General features: G+C 33.0%; 1 pseudogene; it reads left to right on the forward strand.

The window, feature by feature from the left end:
• The first annotated feature begins 11,228 nt into the window (after positions 1-11,228).
• LOC149253925 (glucan endo-1,3-beta-glucosidase 14 pseudogene) lies at positions 11,229-22,103 on the forward strand (annotated as a pseudogene).
• The last annotated feature ends 580 nt before the right edge of the window (positions 22,104-22,683 follow it).

Below are 22,683 nucleotides of genomic sequence, written 5' to 3' on the forward strand. Positions count from 1 at the left end.
AAACGAAAAATCTCCTTCATAAATATGTCTACGATCTCCACAATTTTGTAAGTGGATTTCACGGGTATAAAGTGAGTAGTTTTAATCAATTTGTCTATTACCACCATAATTGAGTCATGTTTCTTTTTGGTACGAGGTAAGTCGGTGATAAAATCCAGAGATATGGTCTCCCATTTCCATTCCGGAATGGGCAATGGCTGCAACAAACCTATGGGATGTTGATGTTCTGCCTTCACCAATTGGCACTCCAAACATTTGGATAAATATTCAATGATATCCTTCCTTAACCCAGGCAATAATACCCTTTTTTGATGGCTGAAAATAATTTCTGGTACCCCGGGTGACCAGCACATGGTTTTCTATGAAATTCATCCAATATCAATTGTTTAACCGAGTTTTGGTTAGGGACATAAATTTTGTTTTTAAAAGTAAGAAGATTGTCAGAATCTATTTCAAATTCGGATGCTTCCTTTTTCAGTAGGGCCTCCCTTGTCTTTTTCCAGAGGAAGGTATACTCCAGATCTTTCATAGCTACTTCCTTTATGATTTCAGGGATATTTGAGCTTGCTTGGCTCATTTGGACCTCATAAATGCAATGTACTTTTCTGCTCAATGCGTCGGCCACCCAATTTTCCTTTCCTTTAAGATGTTTCATGTCGAAATCGAATTCGCTTAAGAATGTTGTCCATCTAGACTGTCGAGCATTTAAGCTAGATTGGTTGAAGAAATTTGTAAGGCTGCTATGATCAGTTAATAGCAAGAATTTCTTCCCCAACAGGTAGTGTCGCCACATTTTAAGTGCATGCACTACCGCTGTCAACTCAAGGTCATACACAAAATATCGTTGTTCATATTCCTTCAATAAATATGATTCATAAGCAATAATATTTCCTTCTTGTGTCAGTGCTCCACCAACACCCTCTTTACTTGCATCTGTGCAAACCACGAAAGACTTTTCCGGATCTTCCACTTTTAACACTGGTGTGGTGGTAAGAAGGTGTTTCAGCTTTTCAAAACTTTGCTCACACTCGGTTGTCCATTTGAAAGCACGCCCCTTTTTTGGTAAGGAGGTCATTGGAAAGGCGATTTTTGAAAATCCCTCAATGAATCAACAGTAGTACCCGGCTAAACCCAAGAATGATCTGATATCAGCGACATTCTTTGGGGCTATCCATTCCATGATTGTTTTGATCTTCTCCGGATATACCGCTATTCCATCGGTTGAAATAACATGACCCAAGTACAGAATCAGATCTTTGAAAAAGTCACACTTGCTAAATTTAGCATATAATTGATTTTCCTGCAGTGTTTGTAATACTATTCTCATATATTCTTTATGCTCCTCCTGATTCATAGAGTATATTAAGATGTCATCAATGAAAATTATTACAAATTTATCAAGGTAGGGCTGGAAAATACCATGCATCAAACTCATAAAGGTGGCTGGGGAATTTGTGAGGCCAAATGGCAACACCACGAACTCGTAATGACCATAACAGGTATGGAATGTTGTCTTGTAAATGTCCTCCTCTTTTATTCTTATTTGATGGTAGCCCAATTTTAAGTCGATTTTCGAGAACACTTTAGCTCCTTGTACCTGATCAAATAGATCATCAATATGAGGCAAAGGATATTTATTCTTAATGGTTAGCTTGTTTAATTGACAATAATTGATACATAATCTCAGGGTAGCATCCTTTTTCCGTACAAATAATATCGGAGCTCCCCAGTGAGACACACTAGGGCAGATATACTTTTTGTTTAGGAGCTCCTGAAGCTGTATTTTGAGTGCTATTAACTTAGGTATGCTCATGTGATAAGGGGCCCTGGATATAGGGGCTACACCCGAAATGAGCTCAATATTGAAATTGATATCACGTTTTGGAGGTAAACCTTGAATGGATTCCGGAAACACATCAACAAATTCTTGAATGACAAGAATTTTTTCCAAGGATGTCATTTTATTTTTGGTATTGGTAAACCCCACCTGAACAACATATATTTGATAGCCTTTTCTGATACATTTTCCTAACTGATTAGCAATAATAGGACGTAACTTAGTGCTGGTTTTTATTCCTTGGAGTTCCTTACTTTGGCCTGATACAAAAATAAAACTTACAGTTTTCTGTTTGTAGTCCACTAGGGACCAACATTTTTCCAACCAGTCCATCCCGATTAAAATATCATAAGAACCCAAAGGAAGTATATTAAGGTCAACATAAATAGGTTGCCCTAAAATGGTTATGGGACAACATTCTATTTTTGTGCTTACCCTTCTTTTTGTCCCAGTGGCTAATTGAACTAGCCAAGGTTTTGAAAATTTTATGCTCAGTAGTTGACACTTTTCTACCGCCTTAGGACTAACATAGCTTAAGTAGCGCCTGGATCAAATAAAACAGAGACAGGTTGCTTAGCAATCATACCTTCACATTCAATCATGGTGGGTTGAAATTCTGCCTGATGATCATCAAGAGCAGCGTTAATTCTGGGCATGCTCCTTGCCACTTCCCCAACCGTGGATGCTTCTTGCATATTTGATAATTGTTTTGTTCCAGCCCTGTGTGGACAATTTTTGTAATAATGGGGTTCTCTGCATCCCCAACATTGCAGCGGCGGTTTTGATTGTTGATCATTGACAGATCTAGTGACTCATTCTGCTGGTCTGTTCTTAGAATATGCAGTTTTGGGTTGATTCCTGGCTGGAAACTTGCTGAAAGGTTTTTGCTATACATTCCTACTACTAGCAAATTTTGGGTGTCTGTTTGGAATCAGGTTTCTACCCTTCCTATTCAACCCCCCTTTTGGTCCTTCATTCTTCTATTTCATTTGATGGTAGCAAATGTGGGCTTTTCGCATGGCATCGTCCATTGTCTTGGGGTAGTCAAATTCCAGTTTTTCCTTCATAAAGTTGGGTAAGCTACTGATGAAGTGCTGAATTTTGGCCTTTTCCTCTTGCATGTAAGGCACATAACATATCAAGGAAGTGAATCGTGCCACGTATTCATCCATGGTTAAGGTTCCCAATCTTAACTCGTGAAATTCTTTTGCTTTTTCATCATAATAGCACTCAGTTAGATACTTGTCTTTAAAATGTTTTTTGAAACTCATTCCATGTAACCTGCTCTTTGTCAATTTTTCTTACCGTCTTGATTTCCTCCCACTAGAGGGTCGCTTTACCCCTTAGCTGATAAAATACCAATCGTGCCTTCAGTTTGTCAGTGTACTCATAAATCTGAAAGTACTTGCCCATATCGATTAACCAGGCCTCCGCTGCCTCTTCAGATTCTCCCTCAAAGAGTGAGGGCTTGATATTTTTAAATTCTCCTTGTAATTCTGACTTTTGTCTTTTGGTTTTACGTTGGTCGGAGACATTGTCTGAACGTCCTTCTTCATCTTCCCTATGTTTTTCAGCTAACTCAACATTTTCTTCTCCATTCTGAGTTGTCGAGGTCTTTTCCCAGTCTTCCGCACTAGGGTTTGGGTGGCGTTGATTCTATCGATTGGAAAGACTTCTTAGAATTCTCTCCTGCTCTAAATGCAACCATTCATTATATGTTCTTAAATTTGTCATTTCCGCAGGCAGCTGCTGTACAGTTTCGAGTAACATTGCATTAGCTTGCCGGGATTCCTCACCCAGTTGTATCCAAATATCAGATTAGCATTCACATATGTTGTTCCGGGTGATTTAGGTGGTCCGGAGCTCCTCTGCATTCTAAACTTTCTTTTATTTTCACAGTCTCTGTGTTTATACATACATTTACATAGTTAATTATTATATATATATTTATATACTCAACACATTTATTTGAAGTATAATTGTACATATATCCCAGAGAGTCTCGGTGTACGAACCTAAGCTCTGATACCATTTGTAATAGTCACTTTTAACAAAATATAATAACAATATATATATATATATATATATATATATATGTCTATATATATATATATATATATATATATATATAATTTCATTTACCCAGAAACTTGGTTACCGATACATATTTATATTTCTGCATTTAATTTCTGATATGATTTATGGCTATCGTAGAATCGGTCAGCTCACCCTCCAGTTGTATGTGCTTAATACATGCACAGATTACCATGTTGCCACGGAGGTTAGTGTTAGTGGATCACATGACCACATCGGTACCTTGGCATTTACTACCTTTCTCGGGCTTAGTTGGTCCTCGTACGTTGGGATACGTGGCGTGATCTCGGCCGATGATGCTATATTCGATCGCTACCTAGTTCAACATTACAGTGCCATCTGCTCGCCTCACCTCCTTCGATTCTTGTCTAGCGATCCAACAGTGGTGGTTGTTTATTATTTTATCACCTAACTACTTCCTCGCACCCAGCGTCGTGTGGATTCAGTGTTACCTTTGGTTTGCGGCTTCTTGTTGCTCTGCAATGGTGAAATGATTTGTTGAGGGTTACAGTGGGGCAGTCCCTCCTTCTGCGGCTTGCACTGGTTATGATGGTTGGTCCAGAGAAGGAGAGTGTTGTTTGATACAGAATATCAATAGTTCTTTTAATTTTTTGGAAGACATGGCTCTTACCGAGGCTAACAGACTGTTGCCTTTGTCTAGATTGGGTCAAGGGTATCTCAGAGCGATGCCAATAGTTATACTCCGGGGTTCGGAAGGTAAACTTTGTTAACTCGAAGACTCATGAGTTTTTGACAATTTCTTGAGCTTAGAATGATTTATTAAGGGTTTAGGTGAATGTGCAGGTGGTCGCTTAGAGAGTACATCCTCCAGTTTCAGGTATCATTCTTCTTAAAATGAAACATGTGTTTTCACAATTTTTATCTCTGTTAGATAGCCAATTAATAATTTTATGTTTGAATGTGGTTTATGACAGGTATTCTCTTTACCCTGTTCTGCTCATGCAAGCCTAGAACTTACCCTTCAAGATTCAAACTCTTATGGTTTCGCTAGTTGTTTCCAGGTTGGAATTCTGGTCCTCAGCAGTTTAGTTAAAGAGGGGTTCAATGTTCCACTAAGTGGAGAGTAGAGAGCTGCCTAGATTTCTTGTACTCCTTAATTAGTTAGTCGTTTAAGCAAGTTGACAGACTCTGTGTATGGTTTGAGCAATATGGGGAAAATTTACTTGTCCCTGAACATATTTCTTTTTGTTGTTGTATCTTCTTCTTATGTCAATTAAGTTATTAGCTAAAGAGCTCTAAGATTTTGGTCATAATTGACTCGAAGGCGTCATTCTGGAACTGTAATTGTTTGTTCATAGTGGAGTATATGCTGATATATAATACATTTGTAAGTTAACTGATATTTTGGGTATGCCATTTCATATTTCGCAAAGGGTCGGCTGACTCTGTTCTAATCTCAGAGTATTATTGTTATTGAATATTATTTGGTCCTTGTGGATTAACTGTTTTAATAAGGGTTTGTAGAATGAGGGTTTATTCGTAGATTGATAGATATTACATGGGTGACCGATGAGGTGGCACCTCTGCTTTTCAAATAGATCTTCATTGTGTTTTCTAGTTGCATGTTGTAGTTAAATTATGCAGCAGTAACATATGTGTATAATCTTGACACGTATAATACAACTATTCCTTAGGTGTATTCCATGAAGGTTTTGCACAATTCGTTCTGAATACTTAAGAGCGTAATCTCATTTGTTTTATACTAAGTTAAATCTTTCATACACGGCAATTACCTACAATATTCTTTACATAATTTCATCAAAGAGTTTTTATTGTTCCTTATAGTGAGAAACAAATTAAATATACTCCATCTACTGTTTTAATGTATCTTTTTCTAAATAACTTCCTTGCTTATCCGTACTGCATATAGATAATTTCTTTATACTAAAGACAGTAAGATGTTCCTACTTAATCAATTAAATTATTGCCATATAGCATAGTACCAATTCTTAAATTAAGCATTTCATGGTACTTATCTGTTTTAATAACAGCAACAGCTAGCCAACAATCCTCGTTGAAAAGTCTCTCCTCCCTGCCACGAGTTCTGGCAATTACGTCCAGACTCTCCCCCCAACACTTTCTTTTAGTATCACAGTTAATTATTTCCAGTTACAGTCAAGTACCTTGGGTTCCTGGACTACAATCCTAACCCCAAGTCCTGTACTCTTTTCTGACTGTCTTTCTCGAGAATTATCCCATTGGTCTGTTTCCTCCAGCTCCAGGATATCTCCTGGATTCCTTTTCTCCCTTCTAAATCTCCCTTCAACGAAGATTGGGTAACTGTCTTTGTAACTGTTTCTTTTAATCCTTGTAAAAAGTTTCTATTTTTTGTTAAAGTATCATTACCAAATATATAGGTAACCATAATTTATTTTTCTTGGCCTTCCAACCTCAACCACTTATTGTTACACAACATAATGTAATAAAACTTAAAGTAACAAATAATAAAATTAACTTATTGACCTTAGTAATTTCATGCACTTTGGGGTGTTACACAATTCCAATGGAATATCTACACCAATTTGTGGATCATATGAATATTTTTTGTGCAAAGGCTCAAACAAAAAGGTTGAGTTTGTAGCTTTATAGACCTTTCTTCATTTTCCAAGTAAGTAGGGAGTATCCAGATTAGAGGTCACTGATGACTCTAAATTGGTGATAGATTGGACATGCAAAAATGTTGTGGTAGATAATGTATGTCTTCCCCCTGCTTTAGGAAATTCAAAATATTCTTCTACAGTTTTCAATGGTACTCTTTCAAGCATAACAAAAAATATTGAATCAAAAGGTAGATGAATTATTAGATGTAGTTTTGGAATTATAGCCCATACTTTTTTGTTTCTATGAGTATTGGGATAGCTAAGAACTCATCATTTTTTGTATCTCTTTCATGTGCAAATGTTTCAGAGATGTTTCTTGAAACAAGTGGTTAAGCATCAACTTTTGTTATCATTAAGGAAATGCTTTTTGTTTTGTTAATAAAAATGGTGAATTTAATGTCATAATTATAGTGGTTATTTGGAATTTTAGGAAGGGCCTCTTTAGATACTGAAATTTGATGAGTCATTCAGATAGTAACACGTATATATATATATATATATATATATATATATATATATATATATATATATATATATATATATATATATATATATATATATATATATATATATATATATATATATATATCTATATATATATATATATATATATATATATATATATATATATATATATATATATATATATATATATATTCTTCGTATTCAAAATTCAAGATGAGAAAGATTAATTTCTACATTATCATCTTCCCAAACTAAATTTTTCCATCACTCTAAATCTTCAATATTAAACACTAATATTGATATATGGAATTCTTATATTTGATGTAACATCCTTCGCTTATTGTTATATTTATTCCTAATGACTCCAAAAAATGTTACCTCTACTGCAAATGTTGTTTCTATAATAAAATAATTTGCAAGGAGGGCATTATGGCGGGAAAGATAATTTTGGATTTGTTATGAGGGGTGGGTTGGGTATATGCAATTTTGAACCCTAGACCAACTAAGGATGTAATTTTGCTTCCAAACTAGTTATCTTGTTAATAACACATAAAGAGGGGGTACCCTCACAACCCATTGACAAGTTAAAAGTTTGATGAGTTTGTTGAGATTAAAATGGTAATTTTCAAAGTCTCAAATTGTTTTAAGTGAGAAGACATGATAACGACATTGTGAAAATTTATCCATTTAATCTTTATGTAATATTTATTCTATATATGGACAATGAAATACAAGGGAAATTTAAGTTTCTATATATCTTCTAAAGGATGTAGCGGGAGGTTAAATTTAAGAAGAAAGCTACACTAACATAAATGTCCCAAAATAATGAAAATCTTTGCAGGCACAAGGTGCATATTAGAGGAGTTCAATTTCTTTGGGGTTTTTTAAAATGACATGAAATAAATTCTGAAGACAAAAATTATGAGGTATCTATCAGCTAAAAATATCATCAACACTAGGAAGAAATGAATTTTATCAGTAAGTTACTGTAAATATGAGAAAAAATCAGTTCACAGATAGAATTGTTGTATCAATGAATGTTCTGAAAGTAATCGTGAAAAAAATTGTGATCAAGACAACTTGCTCGGGCATTCCTATTAAGAAATATTAGCATCTCTGTGAAAAGGTTGTTGGATGAATATGTCATTAATATACAGTAGTGCTTTGCAAAAGGATTGAAATATAAGTTAAGATGGCTCTCCTGAAATTGACAAATGGTTCATCATCTTTGAATTTTTTTATTAACATTTTTGTTAAAATGTAATTATGTCAATATTCTTAATCATGGGGAGTGTTTGGCATGGACCAATAAAACAACACTCGGTGAATTTTTTAATGAAACCAATAACTCGGGAGTTTATACTATAACAACGCAACAAATTTGTTAATGGTCCTTTCCATATATAATAGTCAAGCTCAACATTTTATAGTATGGATCATTTCTTATGTTGCATTCCAATGTTTCCATAATTTAGGATCTACTCATAATACATTGATATTTATGTTGTTTAAAACTAAGGAATGTGACAATAAAAAATCCCCAAGTCTTGAACATGATTAGGAAGGTATTTAAAGACAAAAGAAATGTCTTACACGAAGCAAATTGTATGGTAGCTATATATGTACTAGCCACCACATGCATGGGTAATCTGAAGTATTAGTTTTTAACATGCATGCTTTGTGTAAGGTTTGCTAGGATAGAAGGTTTCTCTCAAGGATAAAGGTTGTTGCATGTCGAGTAATGATTATCATGTTTCTTTACCAGGCATCTACGTTAAGAATGGATGCCATATGAAGCTTGCACCTAGATGCTTGGATGTGATTCTTTATGGATTGAATAGGTGTGGGTGCAATAGGGTTGATCTATCCTAGTGTGAAATTTGCAATGTGCATGTGAAATCATCTTTCTAATATGCATATGTCTTGAAGTGTAAGGGAGCAATGTAGGGTAGTTATAAACCTAGGAGTAAGGGTAAAGGGAAATGCTTGGGTTTGCTCTGGCAGAGGAATGTTTATAGATTCATTGAATTTTGATTGCCTTTTTACTTTTATAGTGGAGAAGGCCTTGTAGAAATATGATGTAGAATTGCAAATGCTCAAGAAGTTTTATCTAAAATCAAGAGACCCAATCCTACTCTACTGATTTTTAGAATTCAATTCACAATTTAGAATAACAATCACACACATGCAATATGAAATAACACACATGCACAATATTTTTCCCAAGGAAAACAACTTCGAAAAACCACTTAGGCCTACTTGCATTAATCAGATGAATAGATATGTATTATAAGTGAATAATCACTCTCTGCTAAATGAGAAGCTTTGACCCAAACTTAGTCAAATTATGCCTCAGCTTCAACCCTTATTTCCTTGTGCAATTCATGAGGAATTAGGCCCCTATTATTTAGGAGTTTTCCTCCAATTGAGTGCATAATTCCCAAGGTTGATAATTTGGTTGCATGCAACACTTGTACACTCAAGACTAGTCTACAATTGATGTTACACTGCCTTGGAATCTTCACCAGAGCTCCGGAACTCGAATTCTCTGCATGCACTAGCTATTTTGCGCTGAGTGACACTGTTGTCTGACTACAACACTGACCTTCCACTAGTTCTATCAACTTTGAGAACTAGTTTAACTGAAAACAACTTGAAATAACTCATCATATCTTCATTAATATAACAATATTTCATTTCTTTGTGAGTAAAAAAAAAAAAAACAAAAACAAAAACACTTCCTTATAAATAAATAGAAATGGAAGAATCAGAACACCAATATATCCTTTTTTCACATTAGAGATTCGAATCGATTAACCACTCTTGTGAATACGCTCACAGGTACCGTTAATCCAAATAATGACTTCAAAGTAAGTGGGTTTGCTTTTGTCTTTGTTTCCAATGCTAGAAATTTTGTCTTTGTTTCCAATGCTAGAAAATAAGAAACTCTAAGTTCGTGTCCTCTTCTCTTAATTTCATTAATTGTTTCATTACTTAAAGTTCGAGTCATATTTTTGTTTCTTAAACTACCTGTCATTAAACCATTTGTAAGTCATATTTTTGTTTCCAAAGAAAATTTAGTGCGTTAACTTCTCAGCGACACGACAGAAACTGAAACTCGAACTTGTGAAATTTGTACTAAAGGCACACGCACAATGCCTAAAGGAAAGTCAAAGCCTTAAATTACATAGTTTTTCTTTCCTATTTTGAGGTCAAATTGCATTCTGTTTTAGTAGCAAAACTTCAGGTATGTAAGCCGTTAAAATTTACTTGTCTTCAGATACCACATAGCCCTAACATAATTAAATGGCATATTAGCTAATATTTTTTTAATCAATAGTTTAGTTGCAACGGTTTATAGATATGTTAATTGCATTGTGATATCTAATCACTTTATATTTACAAATAAGATTACGGAGTGAGACCAAGATTGTAGGCTTTTATAGATATATAGATTAAAGCTGTGTAGGATTGATAACAAAAAAATATTTTTATTTTATTTTTCTATGAATATTAATTTTTGTAAAGTATATATCTTTATGTATATAAATTTTCTTTTGCATATATTATTAGTTGAAATTTATTTATAAATTTTCTAACATTCTATGTGAGACACATAAACTTTATTTAACTTTTATTATGTGTGTGTTTCTCTAACCAATTTGTTTCTCTAACTTTGCAGTTCAAATAACAACTATATAAAATATAAAATTGTTTTTGTTAGTAAGAAGAAAATGCCACTATTATATGAAATGATTATATTTTTATGATTTGTTAATAACATAATATCATCCATGTAAATTAACAATAACAAAACATAAATTCTTATTTGTATGCTTTCTTTATTCTTTATGATTCAAGTTTCTAACTAATTTATATATAAGTCAAATAGAGGATACATTCTTATTTAATTTCTATTTTGATTGGTCCTTCTAATTTTATCATTTATTGAAATCCTCAAGTTTACAATGAACTTTTCATATAAATAGAAATGAACTCTTCGCCACTCTACTTGAACTCCTACTTTCTCCATCATTGTTCAAAGCATTAATAAATATTGTTTCTTTAAATATTTTTCAAAGCATATTTAAAACATCAACTAGAAGTTATGAGATGGTAATGGTTGAAGCATCAATGGCTGCATGTTGTGTTAATGTAGGTTTTTGAAATTTGAAGGGTTCCTGCATCCATTAAGGCCAAAAATTAGGTTAATGTGGGTTATGGTTGTATGCTTTTTGGTATTTCACATTGCAGGGGAAAATGAGTCGGAGGAATCATCACAACCAAACACTGGAATTGGTGTAAACTATGGAACAAAAAGGAATAAATTTACATCACCGAAGCAGGTAGCCAAGATGCTTGGAAACATCATTGTCAATAGAGTCAATATCTACAACTCATATTCCTCTATACTGTAAGCATTTTCCAACACAGGCATTGCAGTTGTTGTGGGTCTTGAGAATGAGAAAGTCCATAGGATAAGTGAAAGTCCAACTACAAGCTAAGCTTGGGTGGCTTAGAGGATTTCTCATTATTACCCTTCAACCCTAATATTTATGATAACCGTAGGGAATGAGGTCCTTACAAATAGTTATGGGTCATTAGACTCTGAACTAGTCCTTGCAATACAGAACATTCATTCTAGTTTGGTTTCTTTACGCTTGGATGACAATATTAAGGTATCTACTCCACACCATATGGCTATCCTTTCAAGTTCCTTTCCTCCTTCGGCCTCCACATTTTCTACTAGTTTGCTACAAATTATGAATCGTCCCCTCCAGTTCTTGGATGATATAGGTGTTCTATTCATGTTGAATTCATATCCTTATTTTGCAAACAAAGACAATCCCAAAGAAGTTTCAATGGACTATGTGATGTTCGGGTAGTCTTTAGGGGTTTCAAATCCAAAAGGGTTCACCTATAACAATATGCTAGATGCTCAAATTCATTCCATTTACTCTGTTATGGTTGCTTTGGTTCACAATGACACTATCCCTGTAACTGTCTCTGAGACTGGTTGGCCTTCCAAAGGAAACCCAGATGATATAGGATTGAATCCTAAGAATGCTAGAAATTATAACACCAGAGTCATCAAACATGTTACTTCCAATGAAGGAACTCCAATGAGGCCTATAGAGTCATATATACCTTTATTTTTGCACTTTTTAATGAGAACCATAAACTAGGGCCAACCACTGAGAGGAACTTTGGGCTACTAAACCCGGACGGTTCAAAATTATATGATGTAGATTTGAGTTGTGGTTGGTGTGCATCTCCTCCTCCACCATATTTTCCTCCTACAAACCCACCACCTAACATGATTTATTTATTCTCAAGACCACCAAAAGGTTCAAGGGGAGGCCTTGGCAGTGTTTTTTATTGCAATGCCAAACCAAGTTCTGATCCATCTGTTCTTCAAGAGTCTTTTGATTTTTCTTGTGGGATGGGTAGTGAAAATCGTGCTTTAATTCATCAAGGTGGACCTTACTATAATCCAAATATTGTTCATACCCGTGCTTCATATACAATGAATAGTTACTATCAGATTCACAGTAGAAACTACTAGAATTTTGATTTCAAAGGCACCGGTATGGTCACATTTACCGATCCAGGTAAGGATTATTCCACTCATTTTATCTTCTAGGGAATGTCTTCCTTTAATTTTTCCTTTTTTTTGGCTACTTGAAAAGTATGATGCATAATTTGTTTTTGTGCCTCATATTTAATATGATTCCATACATTAAATTTCCATATATTGGGAATTGGACATGGAAGTATTCTTCTATATTCCAATTTATGCATTATAATCACCCTCATAATGTATAGTTCAAATTTTTAAACCAAAATCACCATGAAGATACTAGTGTGCAGGTCACTAAAATTTTCAATATAAACTATTAAAATGAGGACCTGACTGGTTAAATCATGTGTTGTTTTGGTTCAGGCTATGGATCTTGTCACTATCGTCAAGAATGAGCATCCAATAAAATTGGCAAGGTGCTTTTAGTAACTCAATCTCATCCATTCCTCTTGGATATCAAAGATTGTAAAAGCCAATCCTTTTTCCAGAACATTGGATTGATTGTAATACTCATTATCTGAATCAGTTGCTCGTTGTGATGGTGTACTTACAAATGATTTTGGAACCCTGAGGAATTTTAGTAGGTTATCCAAAATGTGATTTAAACTTAATCGTCACATGTACTAATAGAACCATTGGGAGCTTATTCGACATATTTATTTATAGTACCACTTCCTAGATATGAAATTCAGACAACTTATTTTGCTTCTCTAGTGAAGCTTTGTGTTTATGTTTTTCACGCGCTATAGGCTAAGCACAGGCTATCGCAACCCAGTGGATTGGATAATTTTGTATTGTTTTGAACTTATGGTGTAGAATGCTTATATTCAGTGAGGAATGAGAATGAAATTTTGATGTAGTGTCAACTTTGTATATTTTAGAGGATACATGAATTGATATATATGTGATGTCTGTAATTGGAAGATATATTTATTGTACTGGATAATGTTTGACACATTCTCCAAATGGGTAGTACTGCCTATATAGAATTGTAACCTTAATACAGATTAGGACTTATATTTTTCTGGGAAACTAACTATTTAGTTTCACTTGTTAAACATGGCTTATAATTGAACTTCTTGTGTATTATCCATGTTTTTTTATCAAATGAGTGGATCTACCCTGAAAGAATGCTTGAATTCTTCATTGTATTTGTTTTAGGCATGTTGATCAGCTAGTTCATTTTTTTTATTGTCGCCCTATCCACAATAATAAGGTCCCACGAAGAAGATTGTTTAGTATGTTTGATGGAAATTTGTGGAGATTCTCTTTTATGTAAATTCCAAATGGTTAGTTAAATTTGTTATCAATTTAAACCATCTAATAAAAATTAGTTCATACTAACATGACTTGACTAATATGAAGATATTGAATCAAAACTAGGTTTTTGTGATATGACTTAATTGATATGAATCCAATTCAATGATGGGTGACTTGTTGTGTTGATGAAATCTAGTAGGGATGTCAAATTTAATGGGCCATTGTTGAATCACTGAACAAAACATTATTTCATCAACTTTATAACTAATGCACAATGATGTAATAATCTGCTTCTTCAAAGGGCGGTTGCTTCAAAAATCTTGCTTTGAGCTTTCAATTTGGTTCCTTTGTTGGGGTTTTTCTCTTCAATTTAAGAAGACTATAATGGAAATTTTTAGGGAACCTGTGGGTTTTATGCCATTCCCTTACATCCACAAGAACATATGTTTTAGTTATGCTTTATGTGTTCTACATGCAATTTTGGTTCTGAGGTATGCTACCTATGATATTGTAATGAAATTGGTTCATGTCATTGACTGAAAAAGATCATTGTAACATTCAACAAAGTTTTAGGGATAGATGACTAGAATTGGACACGACAAATATTTATATGTATCTAAATTGGGTCATAGTAAAGCATTAATTATATGTAATTATGTAGTTGCTAACTTCCCCTTTTTGGTTCATCTTTATTCCTCATGGATGCAATAGGTACATCCCAAAAATGTTCTAACTACCTGTAAGCTACTGGTAGGGCACCAATGGATTTGTTTTTTTAACTTTACAAAGTGTTCAAACTATATTTGATCGTAAATAATGATTGATACTAAGATGGAGTATGGAATGCGATATTTGCATGTATCATGTGAATGTTAAGCTACTATCTATTTTGGTACTGGTATAAGACATTAGGATTTTGTTTTGTATCGGATGGGCATTTGTACATATCATGTGAATGATTGTAATAGATTATCAATATTAAGACAGAGTAATAATCATGATTGAATTATTTTTTCCCTGTTGGGCAAAGACATTTGTACTATTTAGCGAGATACATGCTAATCTTGATAGCTTATTCTATAGCATCACATATTTACAAATGTTGGGATTTATTTACCGAATAATCTTTTGAATAGGAATTTTGATGTACGTAGCAGCCATGAACATTGAAAAGTCTAAGTATGGTTGTGGGTGGCCTGTGATCGGAAAGTGAGGTAGCGAAACATTCATATGGAAAAGGATAAGTACAATAGTATGGATCAACATGGACATCATATAGTGCAGCATATAGTTTCAACGCAAAGGAAATAAGTTCACAATAGTCAAATAACTAGATAACTATTTTATGAAAAGGATTGTTCATCACATAGAAGACATGTGTGCTCTATTTTTTCCATTTGTTTTCACCAGATCTCTTCAATTTTGCATTGTGCATTAGTCTACATTCATCTCTACACCTAGTTTTTCTTGACCTAGGAAAAAAATTGTCGAGGATTACCTTGGAAATATTGTCTAGAATGCAGTCATTACTATGCCTTTCTATTTTAGTGATGCTGAGTGCTAAGCACCGAAATATGTTGGTAAAATTACAAGATTGGATGTAAAAAGAATTAGCAATTTAAGCCTACTCTAACAACCCTTTCTTATGGCATGAATGACAAGGAGGGCCTAGTTGTTGTGTTTAATCTTAGTGGGGGTACTTTCGATGTAACAATGCTTGAAATATCCAATGGTGTATTCGAGGCATGTTCCTTCCCTTGAGATGTTAGGTTATTTTACATTGATTATTTATTTCTTCTCCTTCTCTGCTTTTTCACACAAATTATTGTAACCTTGTTAGCTTTTTTTTGGAAGTCAAGGCCACAAATGGTGATACTTTTTTGGTGGGTGAGGATTTTGATAATGCTCTCCTTGAGTATTTAGTTGTTGAGTTCAAAAAGACAAAAAATGACTTATCTTAGGATAAGCTAGCCTTACAAAGGCTTCAAGAGGCTACAGAGAAACCGAAGGTGGAGTTGCCATATTCTTCTTAGATAGATTAATCTACCATTTATCATGGAATATGCATCTATTATAGAGCATTTGAATGTTACATTAACTCATTTGAAGTTTGAAATCTTAGCAAATCACTTAATCGAGAGAACAAGAATCCCTTCCAAGAGTTGTAAAGAAAAAGCAGGTATTACGACATTGGAATTGGATGAAGTTATTCTTATGGGAGGAATGTACCGGGTGCCATGGGTTCAAGAGATTATTGTTCAGATTTTTGGAAATATGCCAAGTAAATGTGTTAATCTAGATGAGGCTATAACAATGGGTGCTGTCATCCAAAGTGGAATTTTGTAGGCTAATGTAAGGGAACTTCTTATACTGGATGTGACTCCACTTTCTCTTAGATTAGAAACACGATGGGGTTTTTACAAGGTTAATAAGCAGAAATATAACAATCCCAATGAATAAGAGTCATATATTATCAACTGATGCAGATGGTCAAACTCAATAGATAGACCATGATGTTACAAGAATTAAACCCATTCAAGGAGGAGAGTCTTCATCCTTGGGAGAAGGCCCCAAACCTTCAGTTGTGGGCTTAGTATCAACTATCCATAATTGTCATGTGTGAATTCATCATGATGGACAGAGAAATAGTAGGAAATTTGTCGAAGTAAGAGACCACTTTAGGGTTCTTGTTGCGGGTCAATGCCTTTGCTTCTCTTGACACTCTCTTACAACTTGACTTCCTTATGTTAATGTTGTTGCTTGAAGGTTGAGAGTGTGTAGTGTGCTAGAGAATATCCTTGAGGTGACATTTTGTTTATTGTGCATTATCTAGTAGTCCATTAACTCATGTATGTGGATTATTTCCATCCCCCCCTCCACCATTTTTCTTGGATATGCAGACTCAAATGTGCACAAATGAGAGATCCTTCTTGTTAAGTACATCAACAATATGTTAAAAATCACTTGATACACATATGTTTGTTGTGTTCCAAAGATAAAAGATACCAATTCTAATCTAGTGTTGTGTTGTGTGAAAATATATGGTCCAGGGGAGAGAATCTCCCAATATGGAAATATATGAGGGAATATTAGATGAGAGCACGGAGGGGCTAACCTTAAAATGAGCATATTTTCAAAACTAAAACAAGTGCTTCAAGGTTTCATTCTTGCAACATAGTGGGCATTTAAGGGGTAGAATTGGTAGGTGTTCAAGCTCATATTATTCTTCTCGAATTTATTCCTTACGGTTTTTCATTTGCAACATCTGGTGTAATTGTTAGTAATAATATATTTGATTTTAATGTCACGTCCAGAGACCAAATTGGTGTATGAGAGTCCCTTGTTTGTGGGACAAGGGATGCACCTCCCTTAACTGCTAAAGTCTTCGAAGGCATACATACTCCTCTACCCCCCTCTGGTTGTGACCTCTTACTAGGAAACGCATGCTCTTAACCATTAGGCCACTCAAGTTGTATAATAATAAATTTATAATTTTTTAGTTTTATGATTTTTTAATTTTAGCAATGTCAGATGTGTCATGTAATAAGTTTTTTGTTACCTATTATAGATTAATGTCTATGGGAATTTACCAACCACTTAATTTATATGGTTGTGCTAGGTGGAAGGATTTAACCTCCAAGGAATATTCTAGAATACTGATAACAATATACACAAATCAAATCTTGAGATTTATCTCCAAAATAATTATGTGTTATTTTTTCCCTTTTAATTAAATTGATTAATTAAAAAATGACATATAAACAAGTGAGTTATGGGTTTTTTTGGGCATTAGTATTAATAAGCCATGGTATTAGCCCATGACATTGTAAATAATCCTATTTAAAATTTAAGAATCTCCATTGCAAACATCAACAATGGGGGAGGTAACTCTAGATATTGCTCTCGAGCAAAAATCATCTTCCACTAGTCTCTATTCTTTTTGTTAGTTGTATTTTTTTCTATCTTGTTATTTTCTATTGATTAAATCTGTTTGGATTATAGACTATAAATTGTTATAGTATTAATTTCTACCTTGAGTTTTATATCTCCTAAATAATTTATTAATAATAATCTAATTTTAATTTTAAATTAAAAGAAGAAGATTTAATTTTTCATATGGTAAGCCCCTTGTTACTATGTATATTTTATATATTGTTTAAAATACAAAATACAAAATTAATAATAATGTAGTAGTATTAATTGATTTTTTTAAAATAAAAATACTATCAATTTATTTTGTTTCCCTAATTTAAATTATTTTAATTATTTTCTTCAATATTTTAATATTTAATTTCCATTTTTTGTATTTAAATTTCTCACCTACCACTCAAGTTAAGGAAAAATAATTTTTAATATTTTAATTTTCTATTTTCTATTTTTCATTCCCTTAAAACTAAAAGATAATATTTAGTTTTTCTATATATATATATATATATATATATATATATATATATATATATATATATATATAATATGATTTTATTTTTTTATATTTTATATAAGGAATTTAGGACTTTTAGGAGAATATTGAGTATGACAACAAAGACAAAAGCTAAGAAGAGAATAATAAAATTTATCCCAACTACCCAAAATATATCCAATTCTAATGTTGAATGGAGTATGACAACAAAGATAAAATCTAGAAAGAGAATAATAACATTTATCCCAACTATCGAAAATACATCTAATTCCAATGTTGAATGGAAAAACGATCTACCCATAGCATCATAACATCCCATTAGTAGGGAGATCGTTTTTTCCATCCAACATTGGGGCTAGCCCTTGCCTAGGCTTAGACTAAAATAAAAAGATAATATTTAGTCTTTCTGGTAATATTAAACACACATACATACACATAAACACGCACACACACATATATATTCTTTGTGAAGACATATTTTTATAATTTATATGAGGAATTTAGGACTTCAAAAAGACTATTGAAAATGACAAGAAAGTTAAAAGTTGGGGAGAGAATAACAACATATCATAGCATCATAGCATCCCACAAGCAGAGAGATTGATCTTCCATCCAACATTGGGGCTAACACCTAGTTCGAATATATATATATATGTGTGTGTGTGTGTGTGTGTGTGTGTGTGTGTGTGTGTGAGAGAGAGAGAGAGAGAGAGAGATGACGTGTTTATTCCATTCACATATTTAATGTTTCATAACTTATCATACGTATAAAGAACACGAACATAAGATATACTTTGAAAAAAATCCAATATAAAAAATCCAAGTTGGGGGAGAGGCATATGATCTACTCTTTTCACATGTGTATAAGTGAAAATATAAAGAAAACACTGCCACTATGGAGTTTCCATGGATAATGTATATTTTAAATGGTTGTTACATTAAGATGATCTTCTACTTCCTTCTTATCCTTCAAAGTTGTTTCCTATAAACCTAGTATTTAACCCAATTTAACTCAATTTAACTCAGTTTTTAACATGATATGATAATAATTTAGGATTAAGCTAAGAGTTTTTACATGTCTCAATACCTAATAATGTGAAGGTTTTAGACTCTTTAATAACTTTTTAAAATTCCACATGTGAGTAATTCCACATTCTCAGTGATGCTAGTTAGCATGGCATCTACTTAGTATCAGGGTGGTCAAGGTGTGACTAGCTCCACATTGTAAGTAATGAAAATTGACCTAACATCTATTTAATATCACTTTGGTCAACAATATAAATTAATTTTCTCAAGAAATTCCTATTAAGGTGATTTTCCAGTTGGAAAGCTCTTAGTGTATTATGAACTTTGTTGACAAATTTTTGACTAAAAAATAATCATTTGAAGCTTTAAATGAGTTTCAAAAAGTTTTGGACCCCAAAGCATCAAAATTAAATTTAATAACAATAGAACAAAGTAACTCTGATTGTTTTCCAAAAAAATAAAATAACAAATTAAATCATAATTGACTTAAAATCCATATCTAAATATTTTGATTTTATAAAAAATAATTTTTTTTTTCAAAAAGCTATAATTGAAATCTATGTATTCATTTAAATATATTTGTTAATTTTTTTTTAAAATAAAAGAGGTCGTATGGGTATTAAATGAGGGAGACTATATATACCCGTAGTTCCCCCTTTGAATTTTAACACCCCAATTATCTAAAATAAACAAATACAACCTCACTCATTTAGTACCCAGTACTTGGTAATTTAGTAGCCAGTACTTAACCAATTGCCAAGCCACTTGCCATCAGATTTTTGATGAAAAAATGAGGGAGACTATATATTCCCGTAGTTCCCTTATTGAATTTTAACACCCCAATTATCTAAAATAAACAGATACAACCTCACTCATTTAGTACCCAGTACTTTGTAATTTAATACCCAGTGCTTAACCAATTGCCAAGCCACTTGCCATCAGATTTTTGATGAAAAAATGAGAGAGACTATATATACCCGTAGTTCCCCTATTGAATTTCAACACCCCACTTATCTAAAATAAACAGATACAACCTCATTCATTTAGTACCCAGTACTTGGTAGTTTAGTACCCAGTACTTAACCAATTGCTAAGCAACTTGCCATCAGATTTTTGATGAAGAAATGAGAGATTATAGATACCCTTGATTCCCCGATTGAATTTTAACACCCCAATTATCTAAAATAAACCAATACAACCTCACTCATTTAGTACCCAGTACTTGCTAGTTTGGTACCCCGTACTTAACCAATTCCCAAGCCACTTGCCATCAGACTTTTGATGAAAATTGAAAGCGGTGGGATTTATGATATACGTTTTGATAAACATAAAATCAAAGCTGTCGGATTTATGATGATGGGTTGTACGTTTTCATTCACAACACAAACTCTCTACATACACTGCCACTCAAATCAAGTCGCGATTAAAGTTCTTCGTTCAACGAGCGTAAATAATAAAATTTCAATTATTATGTTAATTCATGTGGTTTATTTTAAAATAGGTTTCTAGAATTTCTGTTTTAAAAATACAGTTAAATGATAGCGCTTCTAGTTATATGATCGTGTAATTTGTTTAATTGATGTCACCGAGTTATATGAATGAAGGAATGAATGCGGAGTGCTTCGGAAACATACGGTAAAGAATCAATTATCTGAACAGTTAAATGATAGTTTTTTCGTGTAATTTGTTTAATTGATGTTATCGAGTTATATGAATGAAAAGAATTAGAGTTTGGTGGAAAATTTTGCGGTGAAATTTTAATTGGTATTATTTAAATTAGTTTTTTATTGTATATATAAACTTAGCACTCTGAAACACTTTGCTAGATTGTAGAGAAGTTAGACTAAAAAAATCTACAGAAAAATTTCCAAAAAATCACATTAAAAATAACTCGGAAAAAAATTATTTATACATAAGTTAAATTGTTTATTTCTAAGAAAATTTTTGTAGGTAATTTTTTTACATAATTTTCGAGATGTGTGCAATCTTCTCCACTTTGAATTAGAGAGCCCAACAAAGTGTGACTAGCCATCTAGAACCATGTTAAAAATTAAAAGCCATCCTTATGGTACTTTTTATTTAAAAACAGACAAAAACAGATATTCCCCATTCGAAAAAGAGAAGTTACATATTTTTAGATTTGAGATAAAGAGACTAATCAAAAGAAACTTCGAATAAACAAAGTTAAAAGGATTTTACAGAGCAAATACTAAGACACTACACTTTATTCAACATATAAAAATTCAGCGTATTGAAAGTCATGGACTAGCGGAACAGACATCTAATAATCAAAACCATGAGAAAAAACCAGAAGAATAGACATCCAATAATCAGAGCTCGAAAAAGCCATATTGTAGATAAATCCATCAATCATGTGAAAAACTTTCTGCGAAGCCATTAAGAAACGCCTCTTTTAAACAAAACATCCAAGTAAGCATTATTCCACTCATTTTATCTTCTAGGGAATGTCTTCCTTTAATTTTTCTTTTTTCTTTTTTTGGCTACTTGAAAAGTATGATGCATTATTTGTTTCAGTGCCTCATATTTAATATGATTCCATACATTTAATTTCCATATATTGGAAATTGGACATGGAAGTATTCTTCTATATTCCACTTTAAGCACTATAATCACTCTCATAATGTATAGTTCAAATTTTTAAACCAAAATTGGCATGAAGATACCAACGTGCAGGTCACTAAAAATTTCAATATAAACTATTAAAATGAGGGTCTGACTAGTTAGATCATGTGTTGTTTTGGTTCAGGCTATGGATCTTGTCACTATCCTCAAGAATGAGCATCCAAAAAAATTGGCAAGGTGCTTTGAGTAACGCAATCTCATCCCTTCCTCTTGGATATCAAAGATTGTAAAAGCCAATCCTTTTTCCAAAATAGTGGACTGCTTGTAATATTCATTATCTGAATCAGTTGCTTGTTGTGATGGTGTACTTACAAATGATTTTGGCAGTCTAAGGAATTTTAGCAGGTTATCCAAAATGTGATTTAAACTTAACTTCCTAGATATGAAATTTAGACAACTTATTCTGCTTCTCCAATGAAGCTTTGTGTTTATGTTTTTCAAGCACTATAGGCTAAGCACAGGTTATCACAACCCAGTGGATTGGATAATTTTGTATTATTTTGAACGTATGGAGTAGAATGCTTATATTTAGTGAGGAATGAGAAGGAAATTTTGATGTGGTGTCAATATTTTAGAGAATACATGAATTGATATATATATATATATAGGGTCTGTAATTGCAAGATATATTTATTGCATTCTCCAAATGGGTAGTACTGCCTATATAGAATTGTAACCTTAATACAGATTAGGACATCAATTTTTCTAGGAAACTAACTATTTATTTTCACTTTGT

The sequence above is a fragment of the Pinus tabuliformis genome, chromosome 7 (assembly GCF_031772625.1).
Source record: "Pinus tabuliformis cultivar Carrire ecotype Pingquan chromosome 7, CPIR1, whole genome shotgun sequence".
In the NCBI taxonomy this organism is placed as follows: domain Eukaryota; kingdom Viridiplantae; phylum Streptophyta; class Pinopsida; order Pinales; family Pinaceae; genus Pinus; species Pinus tabuliformis.